This window comes from Triticum urartu, chromosome 7 (assembly GCF_003073215.2).
Source record: "Triticum urartu cultivar G1812 chromosome 7, Tu2.1, whole genome shotgun sequence".
NCBI lineage: Eukaryota > Viridiplantae > Streptophyta > Magnoliopsida > Poales > Poaceae > Triticum > Triticum urartu.
The window spans coordinates 603,103,501-603,124,473 of record NC_053028.1 but is presented as its reverse complement, the minus strand read 5'-3'; positions in this window follow the sequence as shown (position 1 = coordinate 603,124,473).

Sequence of the window (20,973 nt, the reverse complement as noted above, 5' to 3'; positions counted from 1 at the left end):
GGCGTGGTGACGATCATGATGTTCTACCGTCGCAGGGCTTCGCCTAAGCACTGCTACAATATGACCGAGGTGGAATATGGTGGAGGGGGGCACCGCACACGGCTAAGGAACGAGCATGAAGATCAACTTGTGTGTCTATGGGGTGCCCCCTGCCCCCGTATATAAAGGAGTGGAGGAGGGGAGGGCCGGCCCTCTCTATGGCGCGCCTAGGGGAGTCCTACTCCCACCGGGAGTAGGATTCCCCTTTCCTAGTCCAACTAGGAGTCCTTCCATGTAGTAGGAGTAGGAAACAAGGAAGGGGAGCAGCCCCTCCCCCTAGTCCAATTCGGACTAGGCCTTGGGGGGGCGCGCGGCCTGCCCTAGGCAGCCCCTCTCTCTTTCCCGTATGGCCCAATAAGGCCCAATACTTCTCCCGGCGAATTCCCGTAACTCTCCGGTACTCCGAAAAATACCTGAATCACTCGGAACCTTTCCGAAGTCCGAATATAGTCGTCCAATATATCGATCTTTACGTCTCGACCATTTCGAGACTCCTCGTCATATCCCCGATCTCATCCGGGACTCCAAACTCCTTCGGTACATCAAAACTCATAAACTCATAATATAACTGTCATCGAAACCTTAAGCGTGCGGACCCTATGGTTCGAGAACAATGTAGACATGACCGAGACACGTCTCCGGTCAATAACCAATAGCGGGACCTGGATGCCCATATTGGCTCCTACATATTCTACGAAGATCTTTATCGGTCAGACCGCATAACAACATACGTTGTTCCCTTTGTCATCGGTATGTTACTTGCCTGAGATTCGATCGTCGGTATCCAATACCTAGTTCAATCTTGTTACCGGCAAGTCTCTTTACTCGTTCCGCAATACATCATCCCGCAACTAACTCATTAGTTGCAATGCTTGCAAGGCTTAAGTGATGTGCATTACCGAGAGGGCCTAGAGATACCTCTCCGACATTCGGAGTGACAAATCCTAATCTCGAAATATGCCAACCCAACATGTACCTTTGGAGACACCTGTAGAGCTCCTTTATAATCACCCAGTTACGTTGTGACGTTTGGTAGCACACAAAGTGTTCCTCCGACAAACAGGAGTTGCATAATCTCATAGTCATAGGAACATATATAAGTCATGAAGAAAGCAATAGCAACATACTAAACGATCGGGTGCTAAGCTAATGGAATGGGTCATGTCAATCAGATCATTCAACTAATGATGTGATCCCGTTAATCAAATAACAACTCTTTGTCCATGGTTAGGAAACATAACCATCTTTGATTAACGAGCTAGTCAAGTAGAGGCATACTAGTGACACTCTGTTTGTCTATGTATTCACACATGTATTATGTTTCCGGTTAATACAATTCTAGCATGAATAATAAACATTTATCATGATATAAGGAAATAAATAATAACTTTATTATTGCCTCTAGGGCATATTTCCTTCAGAGGGGGCAAACCCTAAGGGCAGATGAGCCCTAAGGCCCATGCCTGGTGCGCCTCCCTCTCCCCCCTACTTGGCCGCCACCCCAGATGGGGATTGGGGCTGCCGCCACCCCTAGGGTGGAAACCCTAGGTGGGGGCACAGCCCTCCCTCTCCCCCTATATATAGTGGAGGCAAAGGGGCAGCCCAACACACACGAAGTTCTTCCCCTGTTGGCGCAGCCCTACCCCTCTCCCTCCTCGTCTCTCGTAGTGCTTGGCGAAGCCCTGCTGGAGTCCCGCGCTCCTCCACCACCACCACGCCGTCGTGCTGCTGCTGGACGGAGTCTTCCCCAACCTCTCCTTCTCCCCTTGCTGGATCAAGGCGTAGGAGACGTCACCGGGTTGCACGTGTGTTGAACGCGGAGGCGCCGTTGTTCGGCGCTTAGATCGGAATCAACCGTGATCTGAATCGCTACGAGTACGACTCCTTCGTCTGCGTTCTTGTAACGCTTCCGCTTAGCGATCTACAAGGGTATGTAGATGCACTCCCCTTCCCCTTGTTGCTAGATTACTCCATAGATTGATCTTGGTGATGCGTAGAAAATTTTAAATTTCTGCTACGATCCCCAACACCACTCATGGTTACATATCGACGAGAGGTGGACATAGTGGCTGGTCATTTCAAGGGCTATCAAGTTGACCATATAGACCGGCGAAAAAATGAAGCGGCGGACGCTTTAAGTCGTCTAGGCTCTCAGCGTAAATTGGTGCCACCAAATGTCTTCCTCGACGTACTTCATAATCCGTCGGTCAAGATACCCACAAAAGAGGAGTTGGCTATTCCTGACCCGGAGGCCCAATTGGTGGCCGCTTTGCATGTCATACCGGATTGGATAGTCCCGTACCTGGCTTACATGAACCGGGGCGAGTTACCGGAGGATGAAACCTTGGCCCGGTAGATAATCCGGCGATCCAAGTCAATGACCATTATCAATGGGGAGTTACATCGTTATAGCGTCACAGGAGCAATTCAGTGTTGTGTAACTCCTCAAGAGGGTTGTGAGATTTTGCGAGAAATCCACGAAGGAGATTGTGGTCACCATGCCGGTTCAAAATCCTTGGTGGCTAAGGCTTTTCGTCACGGCTTCTATTGGTTGACGGCTCATGTTGATGTTGAGGATTTAGTCAAAAGGTGTGACGGTTGTCAGAAATTTGCACACCGCGCTCATGTTCCGGCTCAGGAGTTGAGAATGATTCCAATCACTTGGCCGTTTGCAACTTGGGGGCTCGATATGGTTGGACCCTTTAAGAGATCCAAGGACAAAAAGACGCACCTATTAGTGGCAGTTGACAAGTTTACCAAGTGGGTAGAGGCAGAGCCAGTCAGTAAGTGTGATGCAGCCACGGCGGTTCAATTCATTAAAAAGGTGATATTCTGGTTTGGTTTTCCACATAGCATTATCACTGACAATGGTACTAACCTGTCCAAAGGAGATATGGAGGAATTTTGTCAACATGAGCACATCCGGCTTGATGTAGCATCAGTAGCTCACCCCCAGTCTAATGGTCAAGCAGAGAGGGCAAATCAAGAAATTTTGAGAGGTATCAAACCCCGGCTTATGGTTCCTTTAAAGCAGACACCGGGTTGTTGGGTAGAAGATTTACCTTCTGTGTTATGGAGTATCAACACCACACCAAACAGATCGACGGGTTACACACCTTTCTTCATGGTCTACGGAGCAGAGGCGGTTCTCCCTAGTGACATCCGTCATGACTCATGATAACCCACAAGTATAGGGGATCGTAACAGTTTTCGAGGGTAGAGTATTCAACCCAAATTTATTGATTCGACACAAGGGGAGCCAAAGAATATTCTCAAGTATTAGCAGCTGAGTTGTCAATTCAACCACACCTGGAAACTTAATATCTACAGCAAAGTATTTAGTAGCAAAGTAATATGATAGTAGTGGTAACGGTAGCAAAAGGTAACAGTAGCAAAAGTAATGTTTTTGGTATTTTGTAATGATGATAGCAATAGCAACGGAAAAGTAAATAAGCGAAGAACAATATGTGGAAAGCTCGTAGGCAATGGATCGGTGTTGGAGAATTATGCCGGATGCGGTTGATCATGTAACAATCATAACATAGGGTGACACAGAACTAGCTCCAATTCAACAATGTAATGTAGGCATGTATTCTGAATATAGTCATACGTGCTTATGGAAAAGAACTTGCATGACATCTTTTGTCCTACCCTCCCGTGGCAGCGGGGTCCTAGCGGAAACTAAGGGATATTAAGGCCTCCTTTTAATAGAGTATCGGACCAAAGCATTAACACATAGTGAATACATGAACTCCTCAAACTACGGTCATCACCGGTACGTATCCCGATTATTGTCACTTTGGGGTTAACGGATCATAACACATAATAGGTGACTATAGACTTGCAAGATAGGATCAAGAACTCTCATATATTGATGAAAACATAATAGGTTCAGATCTGAAATCATGGCACTCGGGCCCTAGTGACAAGCATTAAGCATAGCAAAGTCATAGCAACATCAATCTCAGAACATAGTGGATACTAGGGATCAAACCCTAACAAAACTAACTCAATTACATGATAGATCTCATCCAACCCATCACCTTCTAGCAAGCCTGCGATGGAATTACTCACGCACGGCGGTGAGCATCATGAAATTGGTGATGGAGGATGGTTGATGGTTGATGATGACGATGGCGACAGATTCCCCTCTCCGAAGCCCTAAACGGACTCCAGATCAGCCCTCCCGAGAGGTTTTAGGGCTTGGCGGTGGCTCCGTATCGTAAAACGCGATGATTTCTTCTCTCTGATTTTTTCTCCCCGAAATAGATATATAGAGTTGGAGTTGGAGTCGGAGGAGCTCCAGGGGGCCCACGAGGTAGGGGGCGCGCCCCCAACCCTCGTGGACAGGTGGTGGGTCCCGTGGCCTTCATCTTTTGCAGGTATTTTTTATATTTTCCAAAAAGTTGCTCCGTGAAGTTTCAGCTCATTCCGAGAACTTTTGTTTCTGCACATAAATAACACCATGGTAATTCTGCTGAAAACAGCGTCAGTCCGGGTTAGTTCCATTCAAAACATGCAAGTTAGAGTCCAAAACAAGGGCAAAAGTGTCTAGAAAAGTAGATACGACGAAGAAGTATCAACTCCCCCAAGCTTAAACCTTTGTTTGTCCTCAAGCAATTTAGTTGACAAACTGAAAGTGATAAAGAAAAACTTTTACAAACTCTGTTTGCTCTTGTTGCTGTAAATATGTAAAGCCAGCATTCTAGTTTTCAGCAAAGATTATAACTAACCACATTCACAATAACACTTAGGTCTCAAGTTTACTCATATCAATGGCATAATCAACTAGCGAGCAATAATAATAAATCTCGGATGACAAGACTTTCTCAAAACAATCATAATATGATATAACAAGATGGTATCTCGCTAGCCCTTTCTGAGACCGCAAAACATAAATGCAGAGCACCTTTAAAGATCAAGGACTCACTAGACATTGTAATTCATGGTAAAAGAGATCCAGTCAAGTCATACCCAATGTAAACTAACAATAATGAATGCAAATGACAGCGATGCTCTCCAACTGGTGCTTTTTAATAAGAAGATGATGACACAGCATAAAAGTAAATAGATAGGCCCTTCGCAGAGGGAAGCAGGGATATGTAGAGGTGCCAGAGCTCGGTTTTGAAATAGAGATGAATAATATTTTGAGCGGTATACTTTCATTGTCAACATAACAACCAAGAGATGGCGATATCTTCCATGCTACACACATTATAGGCGGTTCCCAAATAGAATGGTAAAGTTTGTACTCCCCCTTCCACCAACAAGCATCAATCCATGGTTTGCTCGAAACAACGAGTGCCTCCAACTAACAAGAGTCCCAGGGGGAGTTTTGTTTGCAATTATTTTGATTTAGTTTGCATAAAGCATGGGACTGGGCATCCCGGTGACCAGCCAGTTTCTCGTGAGTGAGGAGCGGAGTCCACTCCTCTTGAGAATAACCCGCCTAACATGGAAGATACGGACAGCCCTAGTTGATACATGAGCCATTCGAGCATACAAAACAGGATATTTATTTGAAGGTTTAGAGTTTGGCACATACAAATTTACTTGGAACGGCAGGTAGATACCGTATATAGGTAGGTATGGTGGACTCATATGGAATAACTTTGGGGTTTAAGGAATTGGATGCACAAGCAGTATTCCCGCTTAGTACAGGTGAAGGCTAGCAAAAGACTAGGAAGCGACCAGCTAGAGAGCGACAACAGTCATGAACATGCATTAAAATTAATCAACACCGAATGCAAGCATGAGTAGGATATAATCCATCATGAACATAAATATCGTGAAGGCTACGTTGATTTTGTTTCAACTACATGCGTGAACATGCGCCAAGTCAAGTCACTTAAATCATTAAGAGGAGGATACCACCCTATCATACCACATCATAACCATTTCAATAGCATGTTGGCATGCAAGGTAAACCATTATAACTCATAGCTAATCAAGCATGGCACAAAACTATGATCTCTAGTTGTCATTGCAAACATGTTTATTCATAATAGGCCGAATCAGGAACGATGAACTAATCATATTTACCAAAACAAAAGAGGTCGATTTCATACCAGCCTTTCTCATCTCAGTCAGACCATCATATATTGTCATAATTGCCTTTCACTTGCATGACCGAACGATGTAAATAATAATAATTATGCACGTGCATTGGACTAAGCTGGAATCTGCAAGCATTCAATAAACAGGAGAAGACAAGGCAATATGAGCTCTTTTGTCAGATCAACATTTATGCATATAAGAGCCACTTCAACAATTTAATCATGGTCTTCTCCTATCGACCCCCCCAAAAAAAGAAATAAAACTATTTACATGGGAAAGCTCCCAACAAGCAAAAGAAGAACAGGAAATCTTTTTGGGTTTTCTTTTTAATTACTACTACAAGCATGGAAAGTAAACTAATTAAAAGCTACAACTAATTTTTTTGGTTTTTATTAAGGTTTATTAAACACACAAGAAGAAAGCTTAAAAAGGAAAGTAAACTAGCATGGATGATACAATGAAAAAGTATGAGCACCGACATCTAGAAATGAGTGTGTGAACATAAATGTAATGTCGCTGGGAAATATGTACTCCCCCAAGATTAGGCTTTTGGCCTAAGTTGGTCTATGGCCACAGCTGGCCTGGCGGATATCCATAATAATAGTTGGGGTCGTACTGCGATGCAGCGGCTATCGCCTCCTGAGCTGCACCGTGGCGACGAGCGGCCTCCGCTCTCCTCTCGCACTCATCTGCCTCCTCTCTGGTAATAACATATCTTCCTTTTTCCTGATGATCAAAGAAGGCAGGAGCAGGGAGAGTAATATGGACAGCACGCCGTCTGTCAAAGATTAGTCGATACTGGAGAGGTGATTCATTCCTCTCAACAAACTGGTGGTGAAGCATAGCATTAAAGTTTAGGTAAGCAGGAGGTAATTCAATATCATCTTCGCGTATGGCTACATCAAGACAATTAGCTATGCAGGTTGCATAAATTCCACCAAAGAAATCTCCATTAAATCTATTAAGATGCAACCTACGTGCAACAATGGCTCCCAAATTATAAGATTTGTCTCCTAACACAGCACTCCTAAGAATACTGAGGTCAGGAACACACATATGACATGCTTCATCTTTACCATTAATGCATCTACCTATGAAGAGAGCAAAATAATGTACAGCAGGAAAGTGAATGCTCCCTATGGTAGCTTGTGTTATATCTCTAGATTCCCCCACAGTTATACTAGCAAGAAAATCTCTAAATTCAGATTTATGAGGATCCCTGATACTACCCCATTGTGGAAGTTTGCAAGCAGTGGTAAAATCCTCTAAGTCCATAGTGTAAGAATTTTCATAAAGATCAAACAGGACAGTTGGAGAATTACGTGAAGATGAAAATTCAAACCTCCTCACAAAGGAACTAGTGAGCTAGTGATACTGACTGCACTTCTCTTCCTCGAAGCTCACAAGATCAGCATTACGCAAATATGCGTTAAATTCTTCCTTAATTCCCGCTCGATCCATAAAGTTCTCGGAAGGCCATTCACAAGGACGCACTGGAGCGTCTCTTGGTGGCTCTTCATCAGCATCACGCATTGCAAGCCTGGGTCCTTGCTTCCTTGAAGAACCACCTTGGAACATTTTTCTAAGCATATTTCTTCCTCTGAAAAATTCTGAAATTTTTTAGTAACTTCAAAATAAAAGTAAACCAAACTCAATAATATTGATAGCAACTACTCCTACAAGTGCCTAGAGCATATATCATGCATCAAAACTACTTGGAACCATATAAATTTGACATGCAAGCTCAAGAACATGGTCACCTAGGCGGCACAATTTTGCAATGAATAAAGCACTAGAACAAAAACTAATTGGACCAACGGAGGAGTCACATACCAAGGAACAATCTCCCCAAGCAGTTTTGTGAGAGGTGCTTTGAGCAAGGAGGTCGAAAATGGCAGCAAAACGAGCTTGGACTCGGGTTTGAGCTGGTTGTTCGTGTTTGTGGGAGGAAGAAGGAGTGTGTGGGTGAAAGGATAAGTGGAGGGGGGCCACCGTGGGCCCACGAGGTAGGGGGCACGCCCAGGGGGGTAGGGCGCGCCCTCCACCCTCGTGGCCAGGTGGATGACCCCCTACTGTGTTCTCAGTGCCAAATATTCTCAAATATTCTAGAAGAAATCATATTTAAATTTCAGGGCATTTGGAGAACTTTCATTTTCGGGGTATTTTTATATTGGACGGATAATCAGATAACAGTTAGAATATTTATTTTTATTTTATTTAATATAAATAACAGAAAGTAAAAGTGGGGTACAGAAGGTTGCGCCTTCTAGTTTCATCCATCTCATGCTCATCAAAAGGAATCCACTAACAAGGTTGATCAAGTCTTGTTAACGAACTCATTCCGAATAACATGGAACCGGAGAAATTTCGAATAACACTATGTTACCTCAACGGGGATATGCACATCCCCAACAACAAGAATATCATATTTCTTCTTGACAGTAGGAAGAGGAAATTCAAAACCTCCAAATATAATCGATGGAATTCTTCCAATAGAATTGATACTGTGGACTTGAGGTTGTTTCCTCGGAAAGTGTACCGTATGCTCATTACCATTAACATGAAAAGTGACATTGCCTTTAGTGCAATCAATAATATCCCCTGCAGTGTTCAAAAAGGGTCTTCCAAGAATAATAGACATACTATCGTGCTCGGGAATATCAAGAATAACGAAGTCCGTTAAAATAGTAACTTTTGCAACTAAAACAGGCGCATCCTCACAAATACCGACAGGTATAGCAGTTGATTTATCAGCCATTTGCAAAGATATTTTAGTAGGTGTCAACTTATTCAAATCAAGTCTATGATATAAAGAGAGAGGCATAACACTAACACCGGCTCCAAGATCACATAAAGCAGTTTTAACATAATTTCTTTCAATGGAGCATGGTATAGTTGGTGTTGGAAATATGCCCTAGAGGCAATAATAAATTAGTTATTATTATATTTCCTTGTTCATGATAATCGTTTATTATCCATGCTATAATTGTATTGATAGGAAACTCAGATACATGTGTGGATACATAGACAACACCATGTCCCTAGTAAGCCTCTAGTTGACTAGCTCGTTGATCAATAGATGGTTACGGTTTCCTGACCATGGACATTGGATGTCGTTGATAACGGGATCACATCATTAGGAGAATGATGTGATGGACAAGACCCAATCCTAAGCTTAGCTCAAGGATCGTGTAGTTCGTATGCTAAAGCTTTTCTAATGTCAAGTATCATTTCCTTAGACCATGAGATTGTGCAACTCCCGGATACCGTAGGAGTGCTTTGGGTGTGCCAAACATCACAACGTAACTGGGTGGCTATAAAGGTACACTACAGGTATCTCCGAAAGTGTCTGTTGGGTTGGCACGAATCGAGACTGGGATTTGTCACTCCGTGTAAACGGAGAGGTATCTCTGGGCCCACTCGGTAGGACATCATCATAATGTGCACAGTGTGATCAAGGAGTTGATCACGGGATGATGTGTTACGGAACGAGTAAAAGAGACTTGCCGGTAACGAGATTGAACAAGGTATCGGTATACCGACGATCGAATCTCGGGCAAGTACAATACCGCTAGACAAAGGGAATTGTATACGGGATTGATTAAGTCCTTGACATCGTGGTTCATCTGATGAGATCATCGTGGAACATGTGGGATCCAACATGGGTATCCATATCCCGCTGTTGGTTATTGACCGGAGAACGTCTCGGTCATGTCTGCATGTCTCCCGAACCCGTAGGGTCTACACACTTAAGGTTCGATGACGCTAGGGTTGTAAAGGAAGTTTGTATGTGGTTACCGAATGTTGTTCGGAGTCCCGGATGAGATCCCGAACGTCACGAGGAGTTCCGGAATGGTCCGGAGGTAAAGATTTATATATGGGAAGTCCTGTTTTGGTTACCGGAAGAGTTTCGGGGTTTATCGGTAATGTACCGGGACCACCGGGAGGGTCCCGGGGGTCCACCAAGTGGGGCCACCAGCCCGGGGGGGGCCACATGGGCTGTAGGGAGTGTTCCTTGGCCTACATGGGCCAAGGGCACCAGCCCCACTAAGGCCCATGCGCCTAGAAGAGGAGAGGGGGCAAACCCTAAGGGCAGATGGGCCCTAAGGCCCATATACCCTGCGCCTCCCTCTCCTCCCCCTTGTGGCCACCACCCTTAGATGGGTTTGGGGCTGCCGCCCCTCTAGGGGTGGGAACCCTAGAGGGGGCGCAGCCTCCTCCCCTTCCCCTATATAAATGAGGCCAAGGGCTGCCCCATAACACACGCGATTCGATCTCTCGTTGGTGCAGCCCTGCATCTCTTCTTCCTCCTCTTCTGTGGTGCTTGGCGAAGCCCTGCAGGATAGCCACGCTCATCCACCACCACCACGCCGTTGTGCTGCTGTTGGATGGAGTCTTCCTCAACCTCTCCCTCTCTCCTTGCTGGATCAAGGCGTGGGAGACGTCACCGGGCTGTACGTGTGTTGAACGCGGAGGTGCCGTGCGTTCGGCACTTGGTCATCGGTGATTTGAATCACGACGAGTACGACTCCATCAACCCCGTTCACTTGAACGCTTCCGCTTAGCGATCTACAAGGGTATGTAGATGCACTCTCCTTCCCCTCGTTGCTGGTCTCTCCATAGATTGATCTTGGTGACACGTAGGAAAATTTTGAATTTCTGCTACGTTCCCCAACAGTGGCATCATGAGCTAGGTCTATTGCGTAGATTCTATGCACGAGTAGAACACAAAGTAGTTGTGGGCGTTGATTTTGTTCAATATGCGTGCCGTTACTAGTCTTATCTTGATTCGGCGGCATCGTGGGATGAAGCGGCCCAGACCAACTTTACACGTACGCTTACGTGAGACCGGTTCCACCGACTGACATGCACTAGTTGCATTAGGTGGCTAGCGGGTGTCTGTCTCTCCCACTTTAGTCGGATTGGATTCGATGAAAAGGGTCCTTATGAAGGGTAAATAGCAATTGGCATATCACGTTGTGGTTTTGCGTAGGTAAGAAACGTTCTTGCTAGAAACCCATAGCAGCCACGTAAAACATGCAAACAACAATTAGAGGACGTCTAACTTGTTTTTGCAGGGTATGCTATGTGATGTGATATGGCCAAAGGATGTGATGAATGATATATGTGATGTATGAGATTGATCATGTTCTTGTAATAGGAATCACGACTTGCATGTCGATGAGTATGACAACCGGCAGGAGCCATAGGAGTTGTCTTTATTTATTTATGACCTGCGTGTCAACATAAACGTCATGTAATTACTTTACTTTATTGCTAACCGTTAGCTGTAGTAGTAGAAGTAATAGATGACGTGACAACTTCATGAAGACACGATGATGGAGATCATGATGATGGAGATCATGGTGTCATGCCGGTGACGATGATAATCATGGAGCCCCAAGATGGAGATCAAAGGAGCTATATGATATTGGCCATATCATGTCACTATTATTTGATTGCATGTGATGTTTATCATGTTTTTGCATCTTATTTGCTTAGAACGACGGTAGTAAATAAGATGATCCCTCATTACAATTTCAATAATGTGTTCTCCCCTAACTGTGCACCGTTGCTAAAGTTCGTCGTTTCGAAGCACCACGTGATGATCGGGTGTGATAGATCCTTACGTTCACATACAACAGGTGTAAGACAGTTTTACACATGCAAAACACTTAGGGTTAACTTGACGAGCCTAGCATGTGTATAGACATGGCCTCGGAACACAGAAGACTGAACGGTCGAGCATGAGTCGTATAGAAGATACGATCAACATGAAGATGTTCACCGACGTTGGCTAGTCCGTCTCACGTGATGATCGGACACGGCCTAGTTGACTCGGATCATGTAATCACTTAGATGACTAGAGGGATGTCTATCTGAGTGGGAGTTCATAAGATTAACTTAATTATCCTGAACATAGTCAAAAGGATTTTGCAAATTATGTCGTAGCTCGCGCTTTAGTTCTACTGTTTAGATATGTTCCTAGAGAAAAATTAGTTGAAAGTTGATAGTAGCAATTATGCGGACTAGGTCCGTAAACTGAGGAATGTCCTCATTGCTTCTTAGAAGGCTTATGTCCTTAATGCACCGCTCAGTGTGCTGAACCTCGAACGTTGTCTGTGGATGTTGCGAACATCTGACATACACGTTTTGATAACTACGTGATAGTTCAGTTAAACGGTTTAGAGTTGAGGCACCAAAGACGTTTTTGAAACGTCACGAAACATATGAGATGTTTTTTAGGGCTGAAATTGGGATTTCAGGCTCGTGCCCACGTCAAGAGGTATAAGACCTCCGACGATTTTCTTAACCTGCAAACTAAGGAGAAAAGCTCAATTGTTGAGCTTGTGCTCAGATTGTCTGAGTACAACAATCATTTGAATCGAGTGGGAGTTGATCTTCCAGATGAGATAGTGATGTTTCTCCGAAGTCATTACCACCAAGCTGCTAGAGCTTCGTGATGAACTATAATATATCAGGGACATATATGATGATCCTTGAGATATTCGCGATGTTTGACACCACAAAAGTAGAAATCAAGAAGGAGCATCAATTGTTGATGGTTGGTGAAACCACTAGTTTCAAGAAGGGCAAGGGCAAGAAGGGATACTTCATGACACGGCAATTCAGCTGCTGCTCTAGTGAAGAAACCCAAGGTTGAACCCAAACCCGAGACTAAGTGCTTCTGTAATAAGGGGAACAACCACTGGAGCAGAATTACCCTAGATACTTGGTAGATTTGAAGGCTGGCAAGGTCGATAGAAGTATATTGGATGTACATTGTGTTGATGTGTACTTTACTAGTACTCCTAGTAGCACCAGGGTATTAGATACCGGTTCGGTTGCTAAGTGTTAGTAACTCGAAATAAAAGCTACGGATTAAATGAAGACTAGATAAAGGTGAGCTGACGATATGTGTTGGAAGTGTTTCCAATGTTGATATGATCAAGCATCGCACGCTCCCTCTACCATCGAGATTGGTGTTAAACCTAAATAATTGTTATTTGGTGTTTGCGTTGAGCATAGACATGATTGGATTATGTCTATCGCAATACGGTTATTCATTTAAGGAGAATAATGGTTACTCTGTTTATTTGAATAATACCTTCAATGGTCTTACACCTAAAATGAATTGTTCATTGAATCTCGATCATAGTGATACACATGTTCATGCCAAAAGATATAAGATAGTAATGATAGTACCACCTACTTGTGGCACTGCCACTTAAGTCATATCGGTATAAAACGCATGAAGAAGCTCCATGTTGATGGATCTTTGGACTCACTCATTTTTGAAAAGTTTGAGACATGCGAACCATGTCTATTGGTGTTTATGCATGAAGAAACTCCATGCAAATGGACCATTTGGACTCACTTGATTTTTGAATCACTTGAGACATGCAAATCATACCACATGGGCAAGATGACTGAAAGACTCGGTTTCAGTAAAATGGAACTAGAAAGCAACTTGTTGGAAGTAATACATTTTGATGTGTGCAGTCCAATGAGTGCTGAGGCATGTGGTGGATATCGTCATGTTCTTACTTCACAGATGATTTGAGTAGATGTTGAGTATATTTACTTGATGAATCACGAGTCTGAATTAGTGAAAGGTTCAAGTAATTTCAGGGTGAAGTTGAAAGATCGTCGTGACAAGAGGATAAAATATCTATGATATGATCATAGAGATGAATATCTGAATTATGAGTTTGGCACAGAATTAAGACATTGTGGAAATTGTTTCACAACTAATACAGCCTGGAACACCATAGTGTGATGGTGTGTCCGAACATCATAACTGCACCCTATTGGATATGATGCATACCATGATGTCTCTTATCGAACACCATAGTGGGAACCCTAGAGGGGGCGCAGCCTCCTCCCCTTCCCCTATATAAATGAGGCCAAGGGCTGCCCCATAACACACGCGATTCGATCTCTCGTTGGTGCAGCCCTGCATCTCTTCTTCCTCCTCTTCTGTGGTGCTTGGCGAAGCCCTGCAGGATAGCCACGCTCATCCACCACCACCACGCCGTTATGCTGCTATTGGATGGAGTCTTCCTCAACCTCTCCCTCTCTCCTTGCTGGATCAAGGCGTGGGAGACGTCACCGGGCTGTACGTGTGTTGAACGCGGAGGTGCCGTGCGTTCGGCACTTGGTCATCGGTGATTTGAATCACGACGAGTACGACTCCATCAACCCCGTTCACTTCAACGCTTCCGCTTAGCGATCTACAAGGGTATGTAGATGCACTCTCCTTCCCCTCGTTGCTGGTCTCTCCATAGATTGATCTTGGTGACACGTAGGAAAATTTTGAATTTCTGCTACGTTCCCCAACAGTTGGTACACCGGGATCTCCTAGTTTCTTAGGTATTCCACCCTCAAAAGTATAATTAGCAAGCATGGTGGAAATTTCGGCTCCCGGTATCTTTCTTTTATTTGTAACAATATCTTTCATATACTTAGCATAAGGATTCATTTTGAGCATATCAGTTAATTGCATACGCAAAAAGATAGGTCTAATCATTTCAGCAAAGCGCTCAAAATCCTCATCATCCATTTTCTTGGATGGTTTGGGAGGAAAAGGCATGGGTTTCTGAACCCAAGGCTCTCTTTCTTTACCATGTTTCCTAGCAACAAAGTCTTCCTTATCATAACGTTAATTCTTTGATTGCGGGTTATCAAGATCAACAGCAGGTTCAATTTCTATATCATTATCATTACTAGGTTGAGCATCATCATGAACATTATCATTAACATTATCACTAGTTTCAGGTTCATTACCAGATTGTGTTTCAGCATCAGAGATAGAAATATCATTTGGATTCTCAGGTGTTTCAGTAATAGGTTCACTAGAGGCATGCAAAGTCCTATCATTTTTCTTTTTCTTCCTTTTAGAAGGACTAGGTGCATCTACACTATTTCTCTGAGAATCTTGCTCAATTATCTTGGGGTGGCCTTCAGGATACAAAGGTTCCTAAGTCATTCCACCACCTCTAGTCATAACTCTGACAGCATAATCATTATTCTTACTATTCAATTCATTTAGCAAATCATTTTGAGCTTTAAGTACTTGTTCTACTTGAGTGGTAACCATAGAAGCATGTTTACTAATAAGTTTAAGTTCACCTTTGACATTAGCCATATAATCACCCAAGTGCTCAAGCATATTTGAATTGTATTTCAATTGTCTACCAGAATAAGCATTAAAATCTTCTTGCTTAGCCATAAATTTATCAAACTCATCTAAGCATGGGCTAGCAAACTTAGTAAATGGGATTTCAGCTTTATCATATCTATAGAGAGAATTTACCTTTACTACCTGTGTCGGGTTATCAAGACCATGAGTTTCTTCAATAGGTAATGGATTAGAATCATATGTTTCTTCAATAGGCGGTAAATTAAGACCATGTATTTCTTCAATAGGAGGTAAATTCTTAACATCTTCAGCTTTAATACCTTTTTCTTTCATAGATTTCTTTGCCTCTTGCATATCTTCAGGACTGAGAAATAGAATACCCCTCTTCTTCGGAGTTGGTTTAGGAATAGGCTCAGGAACTGGCTCAGGAGGTGTCCAATTATTTTCATTTGTCAATATATTATTCAATAAAATTTCAGCTTCATCCGGCGTTCTTTTCCTAAAAACAGAACCAGCACAACTATCCAGGTAATCTCTGGAAGCATCGGTTAGTCCATTATAAAAGATATCAAGTATTTCATTTTTCTTAAGAGGATGATCAGGCAAAGCATTAAGTAATTTGAGAAGCCTCCCCCAAGCTTGTGGGAGACTCTCTTCTTCAATTTGCACAAAATTATATATATCCCTTAAAGCAGCTTGTTTCTTATGAACAGGGAAATATTTAGCAGAGAAGTAATAAATCATATCTCGGGGACTACGCACACAACCAGGATCAAGAGAATTAAACCATATCTTAGCATCACCCTTTAATGAGAACAGAAATATTTTAAGGATATAAAAGTAGCGAGTTCTCTCATCATTAGTGAACAGGGTAGCTATATCATTTAATTTAGTAAGATGTGCCACAACAGTTTCAGATTCATAGCCATGAAAAGGATCGGATTCAACCAAAGTAATTACATCAGGATCAACAGAGAATTCATAATCCTTATCGGTAACACAGATAGGTGAAGTAGCAAAAGCAGGGTCAGGTTTCATTCTAGCATTTAGAGATTGCTGATTCCATTTAGCTAATAACCTCTTAAGTCCGTATCTCTTTGCAAGCTAAAAAAGCTAAAGAAGCTTCTTTATCAAAAACATAACCCTCAGGAATAACAGGCAAGTCTTCATCATCAATTTCATTAGTATTATCAGATTCAATATTTTCATTCTCTCTAGCCCTAGCAAGTTGTTCATCAAGAAATTCACCAAGTGGCATAGTGGTATCAAGCATAGAAGTAGTTTCATCATAAGTATCATGCATAGCAGAAGTGGCATCATCAATATGCGACATATCAGAACGCATAGCAGAAGCAGGTTTAGGTGTCGCAAGCTTACTCATAACAGAAAGGTGAATCAAATGCAGAGCTAGATGGCAGTTCCTTACCTCCCCTCGTAGTTGAGGGATAAATCTTGGTTTTTGGATCTCTCAAGTTCTTCATAATGATAAGCAGATATAAATCCCAAGTGACTCAAAGAATAGAGCTATGCTCCCCGGCAACAGCGCCAGAAAATAGTCTTGATAACCCACAAGTATAGGGGATCGCAACAGTTTTCGAGGATAGAGTATTCAACCCAAATTTATTGATTCGACACAAGGGGAGCCAAAGAATATTCTCAAGTATTAGCAGCTGAGTTGTCAATTCAACCACACCTGGAAACTTAATATCTGCAGCAAAGTATTTAGTAGCAAAGTAATATGATAGTAGTGGTAACAGTAGCAAAAGTAATGTTTTTGGTATTTTGTAATGATGATAGCAATAGCAATGGAAAAGTAAATAAGCGAAGAACAATATGTGGAAAGCTCGTAGGCAATGGATTGATGATGGAGAATTATGTCGGATGCGGTTCATCATGTAACAATCATAACATAGGGTGACACAGAACTAGCTCCAATTCATCAATGTAATGTAGGCATGTATTGCGAATATAGTCATACGTGCTTATGGAAAAGAACTTGCATGACATCTTTTGTCCTACCCTCCCGTGGTAGCGGGGTCCTAGCGGAAACTAAGGGATATTAAGGCCTCCTTTTAATAGAGTACCGGACCAAAGCATTAACACATAGTGAATACATGAACTCCTCAAACTACGGTCATCACCGGTAAGTATCCCGATTATTGTCACTTCAGGGTTAACGGATCATAACACATAATAGGTGACTATAGACTTGCAAGATAGGATCAAGAACTCTCATATATTGATGAAAACATAATAGGTTCAGATCTGAAATCATGGCACTCGGGCCCTAGTGACAAGCATTAAGCATAGCAAAGTCATAACAACATCAATCTTAGAACATAGTGGATACTAGGGATCAAACCCTAACAAAACTAACTCAATTACATGATAGATCTCATCCAACCCATCACCGACGAGCAAGCCTATGATGGAATTACTTGCGCATGGCGGTGAGCATCATGAAATTGGTGATGGAGGATGGTTGATGATGACGGTGGCGACGGATTCCCCTCTCCGGAGCCCCGAACGGACTCCAGATCAGCCCTCCCGAGAGGTTTTAGGGCTTGGCGGCGGCTCCGTATCGTAAAACGCGATGATTTCTTCTCTCTGATTTTTTTCTCCCCCAAACAAGATATATAGAGTTGGAGTTGGAGTCGGAGGAGCTCCAGGGGGCCCACGAGGTAGGGGGCAGGTGCGCCCCCCACCCTCGTGGACAGGTGGTGGGCCCCCTGGCCTTCATCTTTTGCAGGTATTTTTTATATTTTTCAAAAAGTTGCTCCGTGAAGTTTGAGGTGATTCCGAGAACTTTTGTTTCTGCACATAAATAACACCATGGTAATTCTGCTGAAAATAGCGTCAGTCCGGGTTAGCTCCATTCAAATCATGCAAGTTAGAGTCCAAAACAAGGGAAAAAGTGTTTGGAAAAGTAGATACGACGGGGACGTATCAACTCACTCCGTGTGGCGGCTTACGTTGAAGCTAAGAATGAGAAAGCACGTCAGGACTCACTGGACCTGTTAGATGAGGAGCGTGATTTAGCAGCAGCACATTCGGCGATTTATCAGCAAGAGCTCCGACGTTATCACAGCCGCTGGGTTAAGACCAGAACTTTTCAAGAAGGCGATCTCGTGCTCCGGCTCATCCAGGATCAGACTGATATGCACAAGTTATCCCCACCTTGGGAAGGACCTTTTGTGGTCAGCAAAAATCTGCACAACGGGTCATACTACCTCATCGATGTTCGAGAGCACAAAGACTCACGCAAATCAGAGGAGGAGACCCAGCGGCCATGGAATATAGCTCTTCTTCGGCCTTACTATACTTGAGCCACAGGCTCTTCTTATGTACATACTTATGACAATGTATATATTATATAATAAATCGGAGCCTCGGCTAAAGCGGGGTCTCTGTTCTTTTTTCCATCATGTGTGGTTCCATGGGAGCTTCTACTTACAAAGCGGAGTTCTATTAACCCGGCTTATAAAGCCACACAGATATAAAGGAAATCACTAGGGGGCTTGGTCGTATCCGAACCATAGCTACACCTCTTGATCGGTTTAAAACCAAAAAGGGAAATCACTAGGGGGCTTGGTTGTATTTACGCCATAGCCACACCTTTTGATAAGCTTAAAAGCCACAAGGAAATTATGTGGAGCCAAAGAGAGTCTGTTGCATAAAGCACAACTCAAACATAGGTCACCACTGAGCATTGCTCAAATATTACTTGGGGGCTCCTTGCTTCTGAAAGAACAAACGAGTTTGCACCCTTGTAATAGGCTATCAAGCTAGGCTTGGAAGCCAGGTGTATTCACCTAAAACCCCGGGTTATCCTGCCTCTTTAAGTAAGCCACTCCGTCCAGGTAAACTTGGTATGACCCACCGAACGTTTGACAAGTCAATCTCATAGACCTTGAACTTGTCAAAGTTAAACCGGTGATTGGTTAAAGATTGAGGTCCATCTTAAAAGGCTTTGCAAAACGGTTTAACTCAGCGGCCTGGTAGCCCATGAAAAGCCTCGACTTAGGGCCTGGCTGCCCATGAAAAGCTTTGCATATTTCTTTTGTGTTTGCTGTTTTAAAATCTTTTGATCAGGGATTTATGAATATTTTCTGATAAACCGGTGTTTATTACAACCTGGCGTGGCTTTCAACGCTCAGTTGTCAGTACATGATCAGTTCTAAACCGGCATTAAATTGCTCCGGTCTGGTTTTGGCTACATGTCACCAGCAATATACAATCCGGTGGTAATCATCAACCGGTATGGTTTTTATATGAACCAGCAAGAGGGAAAAGAGTCGTCAACCCTACAGATGGGTATTTTCACTCCTACTATACCAACAGTTGGTCAGCCAACGAAGATATATCACAGGTATCATTTATTTTATATCTGGTTAATACAAATCTTGGTTATCCATCCAAGTTATATATTTTTGGGCATCATGACCCGTCCGGTGGTAAACCACTAGGACGCTTTCAAGTTCTTATATGCAGGAACATAAATCATAATGGCTATGCATAAATAGATCCCAAAAGCAGGACACGTTTTCAGTATCAAGCAAAACAAACATGCTCAATGGCATGGCAGGTAAGGTGTTCATGCTATCCTATTACAAGGCGTTTTCAATACCCCAAAATCGAATAAGTGTTTTCAAAGAAGTGGCAGACTGGAGCTAATAAACCGGCCACCGGTTTAGGATTCCTCATCAGGACGGCTTGACGATTGAGAGTCATCTTGCGCGGTCGCATTCTCTTCATCCCTCCCCAGACGCTGGAAATCAACCGTTGACCAATCGATTTTGGTTAAGGCTTGAAAAATAGCCTCTTCATGGATAAGGTTGGAGTAGTCAATGTTAGGAGCGTAAGTATGCTTACGGATTGGCGGCACAAGATCTTCAACATTATGAATGAGCGCGGCCTATCTTTTTCCCTCAGCATCATAAACCGGTTGAAAATGAGATAGATCTGTATCCTCCGCCAGTTTGCTTGCTATCGGCCGCATCTCCTTTGTCAGCCTTCAGAAATCATCGTTATTGAAGTCTGAGCCGTCTTCTTTCACACCAGGATAGCCTTTGATGATATCTGCCGGTTCAAGATCTGAATCCACACCTTGGCCTGGATTAGCACGGTCAGCGCACCTGACCTTGCGGCTAATCTCTTCAGTTCATTGATTTGGGCAGGCAGGATGGCCAGTTTTTCGATAGTTTCCTTTATCAGCGACGGCGGAGGCTTGTTATAAGCTACAGTACAAATGGCTTGCTGGGATCCAGAGAACATCTGTTCTATCAAGGTATAGGCCGCTTTCAGCTTCATCCTCATGTCAGAGCCCAGATGAGCAATGCAGGTCCCTGTCATGGTTAAACATTAGTAAACCGGCCATTGATAAGATATTATGAATTTAGACAAACTGCATGAGAAGGTACTTACCAAACACAGCAGTAGTCATGGCGTTAATCTGCCGCTTTAAACCGGTCAGTTCTTCAACCACCGGTTTCAGGGCTGCCTCTGCATCCTCGGCCTTCTTTATTAAACCGGCCTTTTCTGTTTCCTAGTCTACACGTTCTTTGTTAAAGGTTTCTTTCAGTTTCTCCATAGCTGCTAGGGCATTGGTCAGCTCTTCTTTGGCTTTGGAAGCCTCTGCTTGCTGAGATTTAACATTCTCTTGAAGGTCCACGGTTTGAGCATCCTTTTTACTCAGCTTAGCCTACAAAGATGAGATATATCATTAAAACATGTTA